We start from the raw sequence: 17673 nt of genomic DNA, 5'->3' as shown, positions 1-17673 counted from the left end.
ATGCTACTGAGCTGTTCTGTCTCTTAAAGCCTGCTCTTATAGGCTGTTTAAGCCCAAAAGAGCTTGATTATAGAAGGGAGAGATGAATGGTCACATTTGTCTGGCTTGTAGAACTTACTTCCTTTCCATTTTCTTCTCTTACACTCACTATTTTATCACAGGGCAAAGACATTTCTCTATATACCATCCAGAAATTTCTCAGAAACCAAGTAAACCTTCCACTTTGCTAAATGATATGACAGAGCATAATATTTGACATTCATTCTGCAATTAGACTGTCAGGCTGGATTTGCTGCTTACTAATGTTGTCAATGTGAGAGACTCACTAATTATTTCCAGTGGCTCAATTTTCTTTCATTTATTTTAATTTTTAATTTCTAGGGGAGTTGGAGTGTTGGACCACACCCAGCTATGCTCTGGCTCTGTGCTCGGGATCATTTCAGGCAGCACTTGGAGCAAACATTTGGGGTATCTATGATTGAAAAGGTTGACTGCATACAAGGAAATAAACTTGCTGTTTTATTATATTTATGGACCATAACATTAAAGGTTTTCTGTGCTTATTTGTTTGGGAGGGGTCACCACATCCAATAGTGTTCAGAACTTCCTCCTTTATCTGAGTTTAGGGATCATTCCTAGTGATGCTAAAGTCACTTTATATGGGACCAGGGATAGAACTTGATCATTTGGGTATAAATCAATTCCCTTAATCCTGTCTCTACCTCTTTTCCTGGCTCAGTTTTCTTATCTGTAATACTGGGATAGGCTAATTATGAGAATAGCTGTGATTTAATATCACATAAATAATACATAGCACATAGCAACCACTCAAAAAAGTACAACAGAGAAAAAGATAAATAGGTGCACAAAGAGAGAGTAAAAGAGGTTTTGTACTATTATTCTAATCTTATTAGGAAAATATTTATTTGAGGATATTTTATAATTGGATCTGATTTGCCTCAGTTCAATTCACCTACTTGAGGCAATTCTCTTATAATTTAATATTTTGGTTTGTATAGCACATATGTTTAAGCACTATCTAAACCTATTTAGAAAATGTATGAAACACTGTTTCTTATTTTCTTTTATTTTGATAATGCTTGTATCTCCCCTGTGTCTACATATATCAAAACCAGAAATCTTCATAAAATATGTAGACTATTGATATAGTATAATAGGGATGCAAACACATTATTATTATTTCTGCCAGAAGTAGATTTATGAAGAAAGAGAATATACTACATTGGAAAAAATTGTGTACAAGATAGAGATACTAACATTCCTAACATACAAATATTTTGTGTTTAATAAAGATGTTATGGGGGCAGAGTAGTAGCACAGCAGGTAAGTTGCTTTCTTATCATGCAACTGACAAAGATTCAATTTCAGTCCTCACATATGGTCCCTAAATCTCAATCAGGTAAAACTAGTAAGCATAAAACTGAGAGAAGGACCTTATTGTTATTGGTTGTGGCCCAACGTCTCCCTAAATTTTATATATGTGATATTCTCTATAATGTATTTGTATTTTATACAACTATTGCTTATTTTTCTACAATTCTTTCAGTGTTTTAATTATTTTTATTTTCTTCAGTTATTCACTCTGATCTCTTGCTTGAACATGCTTGTCACCCTGACATTTTTGTGTATTTAGATTTTATGTCAGTTTTATTGAGGTAACATTTAATCATAACATTAAATAAATTTCATGTATATACATATTGTATGTCCTCTTTGTACCAATTTACTCACCCCATTATTTATTCTTATGGCAACTATTAGTCTCAAACTCCAAAGCATTATTTATATTATTTATTTCTGTTTATTTTACATAGATATCTCAAATTAAATTATTCAATATAGTTTGTTCTTCATTAGACATTTCCCAAGCATAAAGAACTTTAGGCCAATAATATTAAGTAGTTTATCTATTTTCATAACTGAATAGAATTCTAATGTATTTATACACACTATATCTTTTTTAATTACCTATGAAAAAATTAATTTATTTTAAATTCTTCACTGCAATGTAAGTAATTCATGTCTTTCTCTCATATTGCTTTTACACAGAATCTTCTCCAAGGTGAAAATTCACATAATACATATCTGGCAGGGGAGATACCATGTCCATGAAGGTGGATTTTTCAGGGTGAGGCTTATCCATTGCACTCCGCGTTTGTTGACCCCTGTGATTTCCCAAAATGTGGGAAACTCGACTGCATAATTTGTGGTAGTGAGGGACTGCTTTTGCACTCTCCCCTAATTACAAAAAAGAAAGAGAGAGAAAAGAAAAGAAAAGAAAATTAACACATAGGCATAGGCATTTGCCTGTCTATCTTGTATATTACAATCCATGATTTTACAATAAAACCTGTTCTACTTTTTTTTATTAATACTGCCAAAGCTGCACTAAAAACCTACTTGCTTGTCAGTCCCTTCTTACTTTCTTTTTTATTTTTAGATAACCAAACATAACACATTATAGGAGGTACTTGAACTCTGTTCTCTTTTTCATTAGCTTTTCAAAGGAAGTCATTTTGCTTTATTTTATCTTTATTATATTCCCTGTACCTAAGTCAGAATACTTATGCCACCAATAGTGCTCAGGAAATGATTTGTCAAATGAATGATTAAAATAAACATATAGGAAAAAAATCATAGAATGAATGCAAAGTATAGATTTTTCACCTACTTGTACCAAAAGCCATCAAAACATGGACCAATTTGGCAATCCAGTCATCACAAAGTAAGTCTAGAAAGGACCCAAGACATTCTTGCTTGCTTCTAATAAGTGAAATATTTATAACACACCCTAACATATTGCAAAGGAAACAAATGATGAATCATGCTTAAGGTGGGGGTGTTGACCACCTGAGGTCAATTTTAAGGGGTCATCTTGGGTAATCATTTCCACTGTCAACTGAAAAATATCTGCTGAGACCAGGCAGTCTCAGCAATGCTGAGAAAGATAGACATGGGCTTTGTTCCTTCTCTTACTGTGAGCTTTTCTAACAAGTCTGTTTATTTTTGCTTTGCGTAGATGGATACGTGGGTTTTTACAAAGAATCGATTCAGATCATTAAATCCTACACAAGGCTGAATAACAAAACAGAAAAATCTGTCCACAAAATGCTAAAATCCTTCCTCTGACTCAGAACCTTACTTTTCTCAGTCTTTGAGTCACCACATGGAAGATGGTTTTATTTGTTTAAGCCTGAATTATGGGGCCTTTTTCCTGAAATGGATGCAAGCAAGGAGGTGTATTTCTTGGGTGTGAAGGATCAGGTTTTAATTTGGAAATCCATAAAAAGCTTAAATGATTTTTATTAACTCCTGGGTGGCGAGGGGGAGAAGAGAAATTAGGAAGAGGAGAGAACAGTTTTGCAGCTGTCTGCTTCAGTTGGGTGAGGCCTCTCTGTTCTTTCGCTATATTACTCTTAAACTAAAATGATCAAAGATCTTTATTTGAGAAAAAGAGATGAACTTCTTTTAATACATGAAGTGAGGGAAGGAGTGAGGTTCCTCCAATATTTAAGCTAAAAGATCTTGTAACTGGGAGGCCGGAGAGATAGCATGGAGGTAGGGCTTTTGCCTTGCATGCAGGATGGTAGTTCGAGTCCCAGCATCACATGTCCCTGGAGCCTGCCAGTATTGAAGTCTGACTGAAGAGCCAGGACTAACCCCTGAGCGCTGTCGGGTGTGACCAAAAAAACAAAAGAAAAAACAAACAAGCAAAAACTATCTTGTAACTCACACTGCTGTTGTCAGATCACCCAAGTTAAATATACTGAATTTACTTCACAATGAAGTTTGAAGATAATAGTCATAACGATAAGCAGCTGATCTTTGTATAATGTTATTGAGAAGTGAAATGCATTTGACACGTGAGGGAGGGTCCCATTTCCAAGAAGCTTGATTCTAGGTGAATAGAAAGTTTTACTCATTAAATATACACTATAATTAAAAATGCACCCTATGAAGATTGGAATCAAGCAAAGGATTTCCATCGCTGTGATGGACAGGATCTAACAGTTATAGGATCAAAGACTCTGGAGCTTATAGTGTTCCAAAATGAAAGTTCCATGAGAACTCAATGCCAACTTACTTGCACTAATGTCACAACATTGGAAATGACCAGCTGAGCCTATACACATAGTTTCTAGCACAGTAAAATAAAGAAGTCTTGTTTCTTGGCCATATCTGGCTATGCTTAGTGACTACTCCTAGCTCAGTGCTAGAGAGTTACTCCCAGTGGTTTTGTGAGGTCCATATATTACTAAGAATGAATTCTAGATCTTATAGATGCAAAATATGAGACAGAACATAGAGCTTTTTCCACATTTGGATAAAATAATGAACACTCTTTCTTACCCAACCTTATCTTCTTTCTAAATCACAGAAGCAGTTGTCTCATCTGCTCTGACTTTAGGGCAAGGTGACTGAATTAACCAGAACTTAAATGATTATTCTAACAAGTTATCTTCCATGTAGTTATTCTAGAAAATTTTTACTCCCAATTATTAGCATTCATCTTATTCTGGATGTTTGGATTGTGATTTTTCTTTGTAAAACTAGTACTACCACAGAAAAATCAAAGAGTAGTCTAACTATTTATCTTAAGATGATGGTGTTTATCTCTCTTTTGCCATTAGTCTCAGTTTAGTAATGTATATGCTTTGGATGTCAAAATGCTTACCAAAATATTCATCATTGTTTCTTTTATAGGGAATAAAATATTATTAAGTTGTTTTAGTTTTATTGTTGCCTTAAAATATTCAAACCTTTCATTTTTTAAAAACCATTTAAAATTCATAATTTTATTTAGTTCAATGAGTATTTTATTATCTTATGGTGGAATTATCTACCTGGCTTTATATTGTCAGGTATATGTCAACTGTGGACTTGAGTGTTCATATACAGATTTTAAGATAATCAAGCCTATGCCAGATACCTGCATAGGAAGTTCCTTACCCTAGGAACTACCCTCTTAAACATAATTCACTAATTATTGTCAAAGGCATTTTTCTAATCAGACATTGTGCAATCTTTTAGGAGATAAAGAAACCAAATGTTGATATTTTTCAAAGGAATAAGACATTTAAAAACAAATTTCATAGTATAGGTGTAAAGAACATAATGTCATTTTAAAAAGCCAGAAAAAGTAGTGAAAAACAATGTATTATATATGTAATATACATACACACGGTAAAGAAAAATGGGATGAGGAAGTTTTAGAGTAAACCTTGTTTTTGCTCTTTTTTATTTTCTATTGTCCATATTTAGGATAATGTCTAATAGTCAATAAGTACTAGAAAATAATAGGCCTGTTTTAAAGGCAAGGCAAAAATTAGTTTTATTAAGTGCATTAGTTTCCTGTGATTGCTATCACAAATTAGCATAAATGGGTGACTTAAAATAGCCAATATTTATTCTCTTATAGTTTGGGAGGCCAGAAGACTAAAATTATTTTGACTAAAAAATAGAACTCACACACATTTTGACAGAGCCATACTGAAGCAAGAACCTCTAAAAGAGTTTTTCTCAACCAGAAGCCTTATTGACCCCTGTGGACCTCCCTGTGGGACCATGGGTAAAAAAAGATCACATAAATGAGGAACAACTAGTAGGAAAGGGACATCACAGAAAGGAAAGAAAACTTCAAAAAAAAAAAAAAAAGCCATGCTCAGAAAAGGGTTGAAAAAAGCAATATAAAGGACTTCTGTCTTCAACCTTCTTTCCTTAACTGTCTTCCAAATTCTGGAGCTCTGGGCCTTAAAAAATAAATTCGGCACTGTGAAATTGCAAAGCCATTTATAGTTGGGTTTCAGACATGCTGTGTTTTAACACCAAATTCTTCATTTTTTTTCACCAATATGCCACTCTCATCCCATTTGACTCTCACCAACCAGTCTGTTTCTATGAGAGGTGCTTTTTTAAATTGTTATTTAGTTATTTATATCTATATATACATATATTAATTTATTAAGGTTTGGGAGGCATACTCAGTTATGTTAAGGGGTTACTCTGGTTCTGCACTCAAGAATTATTCATGGGAGTCTAGGAAGAACCATATAAAATACTAGTGATTGAACCTGGGTTGATCCTATGCAAGGCAAATTCCTTCCCTGCTATACTGTCTCTTTGGCCCAAATTTTTACAATTTTGTAAATTAAGGTTATCATTGTGGTTTACAGTACTATTACAGATATTCTCTGACTTTTCTTGACTAGTGACTTCATAAATCTCCATGTCCTTGACTAGTTTGCTTTCTCCTTGTGATGTGTGTGTGTGTATGAGAGAGAGAGAGAGAGAGAGAGAGAGAGAGAGAGAGAGAGAGAGAGAGAGAGAGAGAGAGAGAGAGAGAGAGAGAGAGAGAGAGAGAGAGAGAGAGAGAGAGAGAGAGAGAGAGAGAGAGAGACTGAAGACAGAGAGGAACAGATAAACAAGTGTTACACCCCACGCAGGAAGGGCACACATCAGAAGTGCTTTTTAAACCTTCTTAGGTATAGTGCACTCCTGAAAAAGAATTATTTGCCAAAAAGGCCCGCTTAGAGTAGTCAATTCAGTTGACCCTTTGCGTGGATTGTTTGGCTATAATTCAAAACGTGGCTGTAACTATCTCTCTCTTTATTTTTGACCATAATTAGAAATCAGGCCTCAGTATTACTTTCTAACAAAGAAAATACAGTTGCCAAAGCCCGCCAAAAGTCTCCTTCTAAGTTCCTTTGTGATCTCTCTGTATCCCCCCATTTTCTTAAAGGTATCTGGTTTCTCTTTACCTGTCTCTTCATATGCTAATTCTAGCCCTGATCTCATTGGCTTATCCCCTTTTCTTTTCTCCCTGGCTACGCCCAAAAATCCGTCTATATATAGGCCCAACTCAAGGAATAAAGCCTCTCTCTGGCCTCACCTCTTGTTTTCACCATGTAATTCTGTGTGGTCTCATTTATTTCATATTTCATAATTCATATTTCATATCCGTCCGCTTCGTGCTCTCGGTTGATTCCCAGTGAGAAAATGAACCCACTTAGTTTTGCTTAGGCACTTTTATCTTATCAGGATAAAAGGTCCGCAGCAAACCAGGAAGATTTCATCTTAAATTCTTGATTCACCTTTGTAAAGATTCTTTTTTTTCTCAAATAAAGTAACATTTACTAATTCTAGGACTTTGAATATTTAGAGAAACTATTTAGCTTACTACAAAGGACAAATATTTGATGGGACCTGAGACAGTATAGTGTGTATGGTATTTTATTTGCATATGGAATACCCAGGTATTATCCCCAACACACTATAAGGTCCCCTGAGTCTTTTAGGATTGATCTGTGTGTACAGACCCAAGAGTAAACCCTGAACACCACTGTGTATGAGCTAAATGCAAACAAAACGAAGAACAAAATAGGGGCCCTGATAACACAAATGTAAGGGCCTGATGCTAGTGAACAAAAGAAACACTGTGCGAGGCTGGAGTGATCGCATAACGTTAGGGCATTTGTCTTGCACACGGCTGATCCAGGATGGACCTTGGTTCGATCTCCGACGTCCCATATGGTTCCCCAAAGCCAGGAGCGATTTCTGAGCACATAATCAGGAATAACCCCTTAACGTCACTGGGTGTGACCCAAAAACCAAAAAAATAAATAAATAAAAAAGGAAGAAGCACTGTTATAAGATAAAGAACATATTCATGTGTAGAACTTAGACATGTATATATATTCTATATACATACATTTTTCATGTTATGTATATTTAATAACTGACAGGTAATTTCATTGTAATATTTGGAGTTACTTAGTTTCTTGTTTTAGTATTAATTAGCCAATGACAACTTTCAGCTGTTTTAAGCTTTACATCATTTATGTATGAATATATTAGGTTCTTGTATAGAGAATAAAAACATGAACCATACACCATGCTCTAGGAAAGCAAATGACAGAAATAATTATTATGGTATCCAACCATATCTAAAAACGTAAGAATGTATGATGTATCTGGGACATATGGTATTGAAATTGGAAGGGTATTTGTCATGCATATGATCAACTAAGTTCAATATCTAGCGTTCCACATAGTCTGCTGAGTACCACCAAATGCTCCATAAGTGCAGCACCATGAGTTATTCCAGAGCATTGCCCAGTGTGGCCAAAACCACACTTCAGCAAACACACACACACACACCACCCCCACCTACCCTCTATAAATGAAGTATTAAGATCTCTGCAATATTTATAATGATTTATTAATATTATGTTTCTGTAGAGACATTTTATAAAATGCTTAATATTAGCAGAGGTTATAGCACAACATGCAGAGCTGGAAATTCTCTGAGACAGAGGAGTACAGGGGTAGTGTTAGTTATAATCGTGGATGTGAGTAGCTGTAAGTAGTTTGATTCACCAAGATTATAAAATGGAATTAGTGACGGGGGATTAGGGTGAGAGGCCCATGTAAAACTTTATTCTACACACATAGGAGAAAATCCTGAGTCTACAGAAATATGCCAACATTTTATTTTCTCATTTGATTCATTACTGAGAGTGATATGGGCATATTGATATCAGAACTATTCACTTTTCTCAAAAAAGACACTAATGCCCATTTAATAAAATAAATTTGTAAAAGACATCCCATCCTCTAGAGTTACCCTTGGACTTTAATGATCTCTCTAACTATATTCAACATAACCTATTTATGGACCTATGATTCTCTGGACATTCATTGATTTTGAGTCAGAATGTTAAATCATGAAAATTTCTAGCAGTATCCTCTCATATTTGAAAATATTTAGTGGCACAACAGGCTACATTTTAATAGCAAATTATCATGTGTATATTTTTAGATGGCTTTTATAGACTTTTTTTCCTATGCTGACTATCAAGATTTCATAAAACTGTATTTTCTCCTGTTGTGACAGAATACATTACTAAAACTGACCACTGATGCAGAAGCTGAATTTATTATTGCTTTGTGGCCTCAGGATATAAAGTACCCCAATAAAAACAGGGGTTGGAATTAGGATTTTTATAACCTAGAGAAAGAATCAGCATAAGACTAGTATGGACTTTTATGTACTATAAAATTGAGATTAAATATGTGTTATGTTTGCTATGTTTGTGATTTTAAAGGGTCCTTCTAAGTTCCCTGAATGTCAGTAACTTTTCTGGAATTAAAGCTATTGGAGCAATATGTACCGGTCAGAGGCTACATACACAGGACTGGGTAGCATATATGAAATCCAAAGTGCATGGAAAGTCAACATTTGTTTACACTCCTACATCTTTGAGTGAGAATGACTGTGAGATTATTTTAACTGAAGTTATGGAGCACTGTACAGAAAGTTATCTCATTCTTCACTTGAAGCATTCTAGTTATAACTGTCTATTCTCTTAACCAGCTAAGAGCCTGGAGGATTGAGTAAATGTATTTGAACTTTCATCCTCCTATTTCATCTATAGTTGTTCCTATTGAGTAAACCCAGTTGAAAGTCTGAAATATAAAATATGAAATATGAAAGTTATTTCATAGTCAGTGCATGTTTATAGATTAGGAGTAAGAGTTAGAAAGAGCAAACAATAAACATATCTAGAAAATAAAGGCTGTCTCCATGATATATTGACTAGTTTCTGGGAATCTCTGAGAATTAAATGAGATGAGAAACATAGAGTATTTTTCTAGTTTAGCTTCTCTAAAAATTCAGTAAAAGAGTCTGAAAGATGGGGCCGGGCGGTGGCGCTGGAGGTAAGGTGCCTGCGCTAGCCTAGGACGGATCACGGTTCGATCCCCTGGCGTCCCATATGGTCCCCCAAGAAGCCAGGAGCAACTTCTGAGCGCATAGCCAGGAGTAACCCCTGAGCATCACAGGGTGTGGCCCAAAAACCAAAAAAAAAAAAAAAAGAGTCTGAAAGATAGTACAAAATATTAGAAACCTGAGGCCTGAGTGGTGGCACAAGTGGTAAGGTGTCTGCTTTGTGAGAGCTAGCCTAGGACGGACAGCGTTTTGATCCCCCTGGTATCCCATATGGTCCCTCAAGCCAAGAGCGCATAGCCAGGAGTAATCCCTGAACATCACTAGCTGTGGCTGAAAAACCAAATATATGTATATTTGGGTTGAATTTGGCATTCCATATGCTGTCAGTCAGCACTGCCTATAGTGAGACCATAGCAGAGTCAGTAGTAAATTTGAGTTATCAGATGTTATCAAATGGGATTTCATTTCTATAATCTTATAATTATATTTAACTGATAACAGATTTCCTTAACAATTTTAAATTGTAAGTTTATATTTCTTTACTAGTGTAACTCTTTATCACATATCATTTGTGGAGTTCTGAATATGAATATGAATTGCAATCATGTATAATGACTGATTGCTTAACAGGAATCGTAAATACAAAATGTCTTGGTTTGAATTGTCCATATCTTTAACTCCACATCTATGAAACATTTAAACATTGAATTCCTTCAACCACATTGTTCAGGTTCAAGAAACGATGCAGACTGGCTTCTATTCGAGTATTCTGTAAGCTTCCATGAATATATGCTTGAAGCCATACCGCACAAAACCCATCCCTGCACATGGTGTCCCATTTCTTTTATCCTGTGGACATGCTGATCTTCCAACTTTGCCCTGACTCATATAATTGGATTACTCTAATATCTGCTATGCTTTATCTGTTGTTGCTATAATCATCTGTAATTAGAATTCTGCAATCAGAATTCTGTTGACTGTCATGATGGTGATAACTAGATGGAGAAACTACCTCCCATCATTTTAAGAGGAAGATCTCCTGTGGAGTAAATGAATAACAGAGATTAGCTAATACAACATACATATGTCAAAACCCTCCCTAAATTTAAAGAAATATATTATTAGAAACAGTATTTGAAGTTTACTTATATCACTCACTGCAAATTAATCAATCTATAAAAGTGAAGTTGTGTTGGCTTTATGTATGTCTAAGAAATAAGGAGGAGGATGCTTCCCAGGATGATTAGCACTTAAACAAATTACAAATTGTATTTGTGCCTAGGTAAATTTTATGGGCAATAATTTTATATTGTTATCAATCATCGCTTATTTCATTATATCAAAATAGTGCCATTTTATTTTAATTTATGTTTTTATAGCAAAAGGGTAAATAAAGTGATATCTCAACAATGGGAGAGATTTGAGCAAATTAGCCCCATTTAAACTCAAATGAGCATCATTTCCAATTAAAGAAATTTTTCTTCCTTCCTTCCTTCCTTCCTTCCTTCCTTCCTTCCTTCCTTCCTTCCTTCCTTCCTTCCTTCCTTCCTTCCTTCCTTCCTTCCTTCCTTCCTTCCTTCCTTCCTTCCTTCCTTCCTTCCTTCCTTCCTTCCTTCCTTTCTTCCTCTTTCTTTTTTGAGAAACTTATCGAACAGTGTTACTGGACTAAAGTTAAGCAGTCATTTGGACCACTTAGACTTGAAGATCATTTACAAGCAGTTCTTTTTTTTTTTTTTTTTTTTTTGAGGATTTCGGGCTATACTTGCCTTTCTTGGGGTTTAAACCTGGCTCTGTACTCTGGAATCACTCTTGTGGGCTTGATGGAATTCATAGTATGCTAGGGACTGAATCCATTGCGGTAATGAGCAGGACAAATGTCATACTTACTGTACCTCCTGTCCCATCATTCCAGCCCCAATTATTACTAACATTTATTTTCATCAAAGTAAAATGATCTTAAAAAGTACATGATGGCTTTTTATTTATTTATTATTTATTTATTTATTTTTACTAAGCACATGAGTCTGTGAGCATTCAGAAGAAAATTTGAGTTTCTATCCAATTTAGAAATTAGTGTAAGGGGAAGTAATTCCTGACTTATATAGGGGTAGGTCACAAGTTGATGGTGGTCAGGGTCTATTCCCTACACCTAGGGCAGGGTTTTAGCAGCAGAGGAAAGATCTGGTGACTCGGTGGTGCTGCAAATTAAAAATGAACTTCTCTCAGGCAACATATGGGTACTAGCCCATTAGCTACTTCCCACGAGCTATTCTTCCATTTTAAGAATATACAATTTAATACTTTTTTGTTTTTTGTTAATTGGGTCACACCCAGCCATGCTCATGGGTTACTCCTGGCTCTGTGCTCAGAATTTGCTCCTGGCAGGCACAGGAGAGCATATGGGAATTAAACTGTTCTGGATCTGCTGCTTGCAAGACAATTGCCCTACCGCTGTACTAGCTCTCTGGACCCAATTTAATACATTTTTAAGGGTGATTTAACTGTGACTTTTTATAAAGAGAAGATAGCATACCAACATATTCTCTTCTGGAAAGAGAATGAATATAGAGGAATTGACACTAGTACAGTTTTGATTAAAAGTTAATTGCTCTCACCATACCTAAATTAGGGATATATAAATGGAGCTGGAGAGGGAGTTCTGTTGTCTGAACACATGCGTCATGTGCAGGTGGCCCCGGTTCCTACTGTGGCTCCCCATGATCTCTTCTCAGAGTGATTTCAAAACAGAGAACCAGGATTAGCCCCAGCACTAAGAGTAGGCCCAAAACAATGTGATCAGGATGGATTTCTAACTGATTTTATTTTCCTTTCTTAATTTCTTCTATATTTTTGATAACCTTTATCTACAGTGTCTAAATTTATAATATTTAATCTCTTGCAAGTATTCCTTGCATGATTAAGAATAGTCTAGTAAAACATCTCCTGGGCTTCTTTAATTTTAAATTATTTGAATTGGAATTGGGTTTACCTTTGCCAGGACTACACAGAAATGATATGAAATAATACATATCTTTTTCAATACTTCATTTATTTGGCAGCATATTTATTGTTATAAAACCAGGACCTGAGCCAGCCATATCAATGAGAAATGTAGATGTAGCTCAAGCTGTGAAGCTATATCTGCATCTATAATAATAATAATAATCATAATATTAACTCCATAATTATCATTTTACTGCAGACACTGGGCTAAGCACTTTGCATAGAATGCCTCATTTAATTCTCCAACAACCCTAGGAGGCAAATGTCCTTATTCCCATTTTATAGACAAGGACAGTATCAGCCAAGTTTACCAATTAGTATGTGATAGGACTAGAATCAGAAAACACTTGAAGACTTTTTTTTTTACACAGTGATATATCTGTGATCAGCCCTTCATTCTGTCTAAAACCATTCTTGCAAATTTTTGGTAGTTTACTAGTTGCTTGGAGTTCATTAGGCACTAAAAAAAAACCCATCAAGATCATTTCTGTTTTTAACTTCCCATATAGTTTTACTGAACAAAGTGTCACAGACATTATTAGCTATTAAGCGCTAAACACATACCTCACATTCCAACCTCTAAATCAAATTTTGTATTTGGTATGCATTTTACTTTGTGTTTTATTTAAGAAAAATAATCTTCTGTATTGTTCCTGTGCTTATTTGCCATCTGTACATCTTCTTTGGTGAGATGTCTAATTAAGATTTTTTGAGAATCCAACTGTTGTATTAGTTCAAAGCCAATGTGTTGTAGACTTAAAAATTTAAAAAATCTGTTATAAACATCGTGGTGGTGATATCTCAAGGTTTGATTACTCTAAATTTTCTTCGAACCCAAGAAAGGAACAGTCAATCATGAGATAGGTTTATCTACTAAATATAAACTTGATCTTTCAATTTCAATGTCATAGTCAAAAACGGGCCTGATGAAAAGTAAAACTGAATTTCTTTGTTTTTATGTAGCCCTAGGAACTCTTGATCCTCCAGAGAACATATTTCTTAAGGAGAATCATGTGAAGAAACTGAGTTCTCTGAAAGTTGTATATGTACATTTAATGCAGGAGGGTACCATTTGGATTTCAGCAAAAGAAGAAAGATATATTTTTCTTTGAAAAGTATATATAATCAAAAGATAAAAATAGCAGAAAAAGGATAAACTACTAATATATAGAAATGTAAATGTATTCCAGGTCTGGAGAGACAGTAGAGTGGACAGGGTATTTGCCTACCTAGTTGGATTCATGGCACCCAACCTGGTCCCATGGGCAAAGCAAGAGGTTATCCTTGAACATAGAACCAGGACTAAGCCTTCAGTACTACAAAGTGGGTCCTCTTCCCTGCAAAATGTATTAATCTCACATAAAGTGACTGCTTTAAAATTAAAATTATTCAGTGGCTGGAGATAGTACAGCAGGTAGGGTGTTTGTCTTGCATATGGCCAACCTAGTTTACATTTCCAAAACCCATATGTCCCAGAGCTCAACCAGGATATCCTCCTGAGACCAGAACCAAGAATATGACCTGATGAGTACCAATGTATGACCCCAAAACTAATGAAACAAAGATCTAAATGATCTATGACCAGTTTAAAAAATTTAAAATATTATGTGATTTTATCAAGTATTTTTTTCTATAATAAATGTAGAATATTTAGAGTCAGTAAAGGTGCTTTAGAGTACAATTCTACAAATGAGAAGATTAACTTTAGAGAGAAATATGGGATAGTTGACCATCCTATAGAGTTTTGATCCAGAAGTCTTCTGATAGATTTGCATATAATCCCTTTTATCATATTTGAGTTTCCTATGAAAAATGTTTTTAAACTTCATTATCTATTGAATGAATCAGCTTAGGAAATATGATAACTAAATTTTGAAACATGGCTAAATCTTTCCATTTTTCTCTGTACAGTGCAAAATAAAGCTATTAGAATTATTTGGTCTCTTTGCTTTTAATTCTAATAGTAGACATCTACTTAAAAAGCAGTTTTAGTACAGTCAATGAAATATTCACTATTGTTTAGAGCAATGTTATCTGCAATGGAAAGGAAAGTAGTCTGTGTCATCTATAGTACTGTGGTCAATTAAGCACCTGACTTCAGGGTGGACTGATGGAGCTCTTAACCTTGAGAGCCGATGGGGAAATATTATGTTTGGTGGTTAAATTAATGCAGAGGAAAGTTAAATGACCCAGTTTAAGACTAACAATGAATTATTCTTCATTCATTCATTTAATAAATATTTAATGCAAGTCTACTGTATTTTTTGAATTGAAAGGTACATGTGTGTGTGTATATATGTGTGTGTGTGTGTATATATATATATATATAGTAGAGTTCCTGATCTAAAAAATGCCATGCCCTAATAAATATAACAGACATGCAATATATTAATGAAACTTTAATTTTTAATATTAAGTTCTTTTGATATAGGGGAGAAAAGCTGTGTTTGTTTAATAAGTATATAGCTTTGAGTAATGTTATCTGAATTGAACGTTAAAAACAAAAATGTTGCTAGTAGAAGAAAGAACTCTTCTTTCAGAACTAAATATACGAATATTTGTGACAAAAATATTATATAAAAAACTTAGTGTACATCAAATGTATGACAAAGACAACAGCAGGTAAAGCCATGAAATAATTAAGGTGCTACCCTTATATTTATGGTTATATAAATAGACCAGAAAGAGAAAAAGTCATGTATAAGAAGAATAACAGTAATGTCAATAAAAGTTTCTAGTAAATGTTTAATAGTAAGTGAATTTAGGCTCTGTGGGCCTTATGATTACTATTGACAGACACTAAGGAATAAAAATTCTTTAGAAATATGTTAGTGAATATTTATAGTGTTCACCTATGAAATATATATTTTTGCAAAATGAATAGTTGATTTGGATTATAGATCCTTGAAGCAAAGGAAATAAATCCATGACTTATTTGAGTAAGTATGATAGTTTAAAAAAGCAAATGTCATGCAGATAAGAAGAAGTAATTTACTTAACTAAGAAAGCAACTTGAGATTTTTTTTGTTTGTTTTTTTGTTTTTTGGCCACACCTGTTTGATGCTCAGGGGTTACTATTGGCTATGCACTATGCATACCCCTGGCTTGGGGAACCATATGGGACGCTGGGGGATAGAACCGTGGTTTATTTCTTGGCTAGCGTTTGCAAGGCAGACACCTTACCTCTAGCGCCACCTCACCGGCCCAAGAAATTTTTAAAAATAAAACTTCTGTTACTAGTTTTGTCCTTAAATGAGTTAAATGCTTAAAAATTGCCAAAAATTTGGGGGAGATTAGAAAGGGTGTTCCCTTGGCCTATGAGATACAGGTTTTCTCAGTCCTTGAAGAATTTTGTCAATGGAAATAACTACAGACTCCCTACATGCTCTTTTTCACTCCCACAGGCCTATGAAACCCTGTATCTCTTAGGTCAGTGGTCAGCAACCTTTTTTTTTCAACTGAGCCAAATCGCGCCAAAACCATGATTGAAATTTATTTTGAGAGCCCCATTTTTTTGTTTTTGTTTGTTTGTTTGTTTTGTTTTGTTTTGTTTTTGGCAGCGCTCAGGGTTTACTCCTGGCTCTATGCTCAGAAATCGCTCCTGGCAGACTCATGGGACCTTATGGGATGCTGGGATTCGAACCAGCAACATTCTGCATGTGAGGCAAACACCTTATCTCCATGCTATCTCTCTCCGGCCCCGAGAGTCACATTTTTAAAAGTTAAATACATCGGATGGTACACTGTTTTTAATTTCTATAAATTTTTATTGAGAATATTCTGCATGCAAGTATCCACAGGTCGGGAGAATACAAATAACACAACTAATAAAACAAAAAACTTTAGAATGATATTACTTATCGATAACATTAAATTCCATAAAATTTGCCTTACAATGTAGAGAAAATTACATCCTGACAATGACAAAGTCACAAACACTAATGTGAACATTGGCCTTGCATTTCCTTGGATAGTTTGAGTAAGTCAGGTTTGTATGTTGTTGTTTTTCATTTTTAGGCACGATTCCAGGTTCTCATCGATGAGATAATTTCTCAATTTACCCTTGATAATATTCATGCTTGAAAATGATGTTTGCATAAATATGTAGACCTGAACAAGGAAAGAACAGCAAACGCTAGCTTTTTTAGTTGATTGTATGAGTCAGGAACACTATTCCAAGTGTTAAAAATCAACATATCTTCCTTCTCCAGGTCTTTCAAAGCAGACCACTTGTGCTATGAACTAAGTTCATATTTGTGTTTCTCCAATCTTTCTAAATTAGCACAAAGACGTTCAAATTTCGAGCTCCACAGTTCTTTGTTTTTTTTTAATCCAGAAATTGCATTTCAAAGTTGCCAATGTCAATATTAAAGGGAGAAAATTTTAATTCCGTTACAGTGGCATCTAGAGGTTTTCTAACAAAGGCTAACTTCGCTTTGCTCTTTCTGAAATCCTGAAACCTCTTGAGAAAAGCTTCCATCATATTTAAAAGTGTTGTTTTAAAATAGATAATATCAATATCAGAATTATTTTCTTGGCAATGTTTCACTAAGCTTGGAAGGTGAATCAGTTTCTCTGTCAAAATCTTGAGCAAAAACAGATAATTTGTTTTCAAATGAAATAACATCTGACATCGAAAAAATTGTGTTTCCTTTACCCTGTACTTTATGATTAAACTGATTTAGATGTGAAGTAACATCCACCCTGAAGTACAGTTTTTGAATCCACTGATCGTTTGTTAATTCTGGATAGTGAACACCCTTCTCGAGGAAACATGCTTTTATTTCTGATAATAAGTAAGCAAAACAGTTCAAAACGTTTCCTCTTGACACCAAAATGTGCTGAAAATCTGAAACCTTACAATATGGAGAAGAAATAGGTACAAGAGAAAAACCTTTTGACAATCTTTAAAAGCAAGGACA

The 17673-nt window shown here is 34.7% G+C and overlaps 1 protein-coding gene and 1 non-coding gene across 2 annotated transcripts in view; both read left to right on the top strand.

Annotated features, from left to right (window-relative positions):
* Positions 1 to 17673, top strand: part of LRRC4C (leucine rich repeat containing 4C) — a 1094185-nt gene that overhangs the window by 64332 nt on the left and 1012180 nt on the right. The window lies entirely within an intron of this gene.
* Positions 2099 to 2262, top strand: LOC126019450 (U1 spliceosomal RNA). Its single transcript, XR_007499149.1, has one exon. It is a non-coding gene; the product is annotated as a U1 spliceosomal RNA (small nuclear RNA).

This window comes from Suncus etruscus, chromosome 9 (genome assembly GCF_024139225.1).
Source record: "Suncus etruscus isolate mSunEtr1 chromosome 9, mSunEtr1.pri.cur, whole genome shotgun sequence".
NCBI lineage: Eukaryota > Metazoa > Chordata > Mammalia > Eulipotyphla > Soricidae > Suncus > Suncus etruscus.
Note: the sequence above shows the minus strand (reverse complement) of the source record. Positions and strands in the feature narration are given on the sequence as shown.